The sequence below is a fragment of the Parus major genome, chromosome 9 (genome assembly GCF_001522545.3).
Source record: "Parus major isolate Abel chromosome 9, Parus_major1.1, whole genome shotgun sequence".
NCBI lineage: Eukaryota > Metazoa > Chordata > Aves > Passeriformes > Paridae > Parus > Parus major.
The window spans coordinates 4,268,347-4,273,248 of NC_031778.1; positions in this window are offsets into that span (position 1 = coordinate 4,268,347).

Below are 4,902 nucleotides of genomic sequence, written 5' to 3' on the forward strand. Positions count from 1 at the left end.
CCCCGGGCCGGCGCTGCGGTCCCTGGGCAGAGGGGCAAACCCCGCTAACCGCGGTGGGAACGCGGCTTTTATGGCCCCTGGTAGGGCTCACCGCGCTGTCAGAGCCCCGCTGCCCCCGGTGTTCGCGGGCCCACGGCTTTCCATCCCTGTGGAAAGCCGCTGCTCCATAGGCCCCCCACCCGCCTGGTTTTACAGCTTCCCTGCGTTTCTGCCTTGTTTCTGTAGCTGCTGTTTGTGTTTATCCCGTCTAAGCCAAGCAGGATGGGTTAGAATCACAGAAATGCAGGATGGTTGGTGTTGGAAGGGACCTTAAAGCCTGCCTCATTCCATCCTCTGCCATGGGCAGGGACACCTTCCACTGTCCCAGGTTGCTCCAAACCCTGGCCTTGGACACTTCCAGGGATTCAGGGGCAGCCACATCATTGCTCCTCTGGGCACTCTGTGCCAGGGCCTCCCCTCCCTCACAGGGAACAATTTCTTGCTAATATCTAATTTAAATGTACTCTGAGTAGTTTAATAGCAGCGGGGTGCGAGTAGAGTGGTGGATCTAGCCTGGTCCATGTGGCAGCTGCCCAAAGGCTGATTTGGGAGCAGAGAGCTCATCAGCTGCTTTCGAGGAGCAAGGCTGTGCTTTGCTGTAGCCAAAATAAACCAGTTCACTAGCTGCCCTACGGCCAGTGATGTCTGGATATGTAATATAAATATTGCTTTGGAGGTTCTGCAGTAATAGCAGTGTTAGGTCTAGGTCTCTAGAGAGTCCGAGATTTGCTGTGCAGTTAGAGTGTCCTCATAATATAGGGTGGTATTTCCCTAAAAAAACAGGCATTAGCTATTTTGTGCTTCAGTTTGTTCATTTTAGAGACAAAAATAATTAAACTTGCAAGGATGTTGTGAAGATGGGTTAAAGCAAATGTTACCAGGGAACTGGTTGGTCATTACAGACTGAAATAAAATGGAAGGAAAGTAGAAATACAAAAGGCAAAGTTGTTGTTTTAGGAGTTTTTGAGTAGAATCTTTGAGATAGTAAGAGCACTTTAAACAAAATGCTCTGGGTATTTTAGAGACAGGAAAAACCTCACTCTAAAATTCACTGGTTGGATATTGCAGTTCTGGAGGCCAGAACAGAAATGCTTGAGAGAGAGCAACTTGGAATTTCTGTGCTAAGTTGCATATGGAATTTGCCTCATCTTTGTACAGAGGTGGTTGTTGAAACAAAAAATATCAGGCTGTAAACTGTGGAATATTGGCTCTGTCTGTATATTTTGCACTTTTTATCACCTTGCAGCTTATTCACTGCATCTGAGGCTTGCGCTCTGCTGGGCAGCTGCTTGCCAGAGGCTGATTTACTGGGATACAGCCTGGACCTTTGGCCAGCTGTGGGTGTTTATTCCCAGAGGCACCTGCTCGTGCTCCCTCTCTGGGTGGGATGCTGGGCTAGGTGGGTAGATGCTTCAGCCACACAAGGCAGCTCCATTCTTGGGCACATTTTAAATTAATACCCTTTTAAAATCCCAAGTATGCTTGGGTTGTTGTTGGTCAACATTTTGGTTGTGTTTAAAAGGGAAAATTATTCAAGCACCTTTGGTTTCAAAATAACTTCAGAATTAAGGGTACTGGTTGATGCTGCAGGTTTTGTTCTTGTGACAAGAAAAGCTGTAGGGACCCCAGTCTAGGTCTGTGTGTTATTAATAGGATACTTCTGCTTCAGAGCCCTCACATATGTCTTGGGTTGGTTTTGTTTGGGTTTCCCCCCCTTTAATCTGTTTTGTGCATGAGGAGGTTTCTGGGCTCTGAGGTTTGTGCTAGTATTTTCTCGTTGCTCACAACACAGTTACTGACGTGTCTGTGAAGCAGCTCCTTGTTCTGCAAACAACCCCGAGCCACAGAGGCTGCTCCGGATGGCTCAGCCCAGGGACAGCACCAGCAGAGCTCCAAATCCCGTCTCCCACACCGGGACCTGGCTTTGGGAGGGAGCTGAGCCTCCAAGACATCCATGGGGAGATGGAAGCAGAGGCCTGGTGATGGGGAGAGCGAGGGGAAGGAGGGGACATGGATTACATTCATCCTGACTGCTGCTGATAGCTGGGAAAAGGCAGAAGTAAAGTGGTTGTGGAGCTTTTCCTTCTTTTTCTAGTGATCAAAGCAAAGGCACTCCTTCGGGCTCGGATTGATTCAGCAAGGCTGTACCATGCTCCATTTTCAGTTCCCGTGCAGGCACCTTCCTCCTAAATCTGAACGAAACATAACTGGCCCCGGGCTTGGCGGGCACAGTGTCCTCTCAGAGTGGTTTCTGTATCTGTCCTGGCAGTGCCAGGGACTGAACCTTTGCAGGAGCCTTGAACGTTTCCACTGCTGAGGTTGCCACTTGCCCTTCCCAGAGATAAACAGTGAGCTGGGTGCCAGGCTGAGCTGCCAGGCTGGCTCCAAGGAAAGATAAAGTCCAATCAATGCCGAGTTGGATTGGTTCTGCCTCTTGGCAAGGGCAGTTTGACCAGGAAAGCACCATGGAGGAGGTAGTGTCTCCTTCCAGCTCTCAGGAGTAGCTGGAGAAAAGTCCAGAGCACTCACCTGGGCCAAAGGAGAAGAAACCCTTGGGCAGGGCTCTGGTTCATTTTAGCATGGAAACACTGCAGCATTCCCTGAAGGCCTCACGATTCTTATCCTGCTGTGCTTTCCAGTGTCTTGAGCTTATTTAAGACTTTTGAAAGCTCTTATTTGCATTTAAATGCAGGTGGAAAGAGGTAGTAGATGTTTTCAGGTGAGAAGAAATCTTCTAGGGACCCACCAGGTATGAAGTGCAAATGGAGCTCAGCTTTTAGTTCAAGCCTTACTTCACTGTTCAAGGTTTGTGGAAGCTCAGAGTATTCTTTTACCTAAAGCTTTTTTTTCATTTAAAGGGAAAATACACACTTCAGTGTTTGTGTTTTGACTGATGTAGTGGGCAGCATCTGTCACTGAGAGCTGGAAATGCTGGTTTGGTCCTAGTTCTCTACCTGACTTGCTGGTTTTTTTACGTGGATCATTCTTAATGTTTTCTCAGCTTCTTTCTATTTTCTCAGCTGGAAGTGGGGATTAACCAGGCTTTGAAAATGTCTCACCTGGCAGGCAGGGATGTAAGTGTTAAGAAGATGACTTAAAACTGAGTTTCAGGTTTTTCTGCTGAGATAAATTTTGATTAGATACACTGTGAATTCATAGTAGGAATTCCTCATGCTCTCTAAAGGTTACAGTACATTGAAATGCTCTAAAAATTGGTGAGGCAGCTCTTTCCCCTCAGAAAAAAAAAAAAAAAGTGGATTTTGAAATTCTCAGATGGATATATCTAATTTCTGTTTGAGAATTTGAAAATGCTTTAAAAAAATCTTCACTTCAGCTGCTAATGATGTATTGGTGCTTAAAATTGTTTGAATGGATACATTTTACTAGGGAAAAACAGTATTTTTAATACTCATGGAAATACTGGGGGCTTTGTATAATAGACAGGTTATTGTTTCCAAAAAGATCTGAGCCCAGCACTGGTGTTGGTGTAGCCCAGAGCTGAGTGATATTTGAATCTTAGGTCAGGACTGTTCTCTCAGCTAATTAGCAAAAATTGTTTTATATCCTGAAAGGAGTTACTTTGATAGGACAGGTTTAATTATTTTTAATTCTGTCATTTGATTTAACCCAGAAGGAGCTGTAGGAAGGAGCCATCATATTGGGGCAGCAGTGAGTGTGATTTAAGTGGTGTTCAGTGTTGAGAGAGGGATTTAACATCATGTTAATCAGAGTGCTGGCAGGTGTAGTAAGGAATGGAAATAAATTGAAAAAATTTTCCAGTTCAACTGCTACTTTTTTTTCCCCCCCCCCTTAAAGTTTTCTGCTTCCTGTTTAGGTGCTGGACATTAGACTCAGTAAATACCCGCTGTCAGCTTTCCCACAGCTTCTTTTACTTTAACTTTACTCTTACTTTAACGAGTAAAATTAGGTATCAGTAGTGTGGGGTTTATTTTAGAATTGGGATTTATTCTACTCTGCATTGCATTAGTTTTTCATTTACAGTCATCTTAGAACTGCTTTAGCTAGCAAAGGTATCTCCTAGACAAGAGCAAGATAAAGCTGCTTCTGGAAGATGCTTTTTAAAGTCACCTTTGAATATTAAACCCATTTCCTTTTGAAAAGGTCTCCGGTAAAGTGAGAACCTGGAAGAATGACAGTATCTTTCCTGTCTACAGCAAAAGGCTGTTTAAGGGGATCTGGGGATTTGGGCTCCAGGCAGGACCTGGCTAGGCAGATTCTTGTGGAAATAGTTCATTGGCAGGGGTTTCAGATTGTGAGTATCTGCTTTATGGTGAAAAATAGCCGGTTGTTTAGTAAGTTATGTTAATGTTTGAAAGTGAGCAACTTTTAAAATTAAAAACCATTATTTAAAAGGTAAACTTGGTATTTTATTCTTGTACTAAATAAACTGAGTGCTTGAGATTTTACCAAGACATTAAATCAACCTGCTAGCATTAATTCTGGCAAAAATACGTGACCATGAAGTTCTTACCTGGGGCCACCTGGGCAAGTGGTACCAGCCACACTTTGGGTTTTGCCCTCCCCCTCCCCCAAACCAGTTATTCCAGTCATACCAAAGTTCCTCTGTGGCATCCATCAGGGAATTGACTGATGGAAAAGGAATCAGTGATGTTAAACTTGGCTTGGGAATGTTGCTGAGTGATCTGACACTAATGGTTTGTAACAATCTGGGAGTGTGTCTGGCTTTCTGCTCCTTCTGCCTTTTTCACGTGTTTGCTGAGCTTTTGGGAATGCTGTTTCAGATCAAACACAAAAATGAACAAGAGCTCACAAAATACCGCCATCGTTTTCTGTGGCGTAGCAAATAGGTCTCTAATGTTGTTAAATTATTTCAGGCTTTGA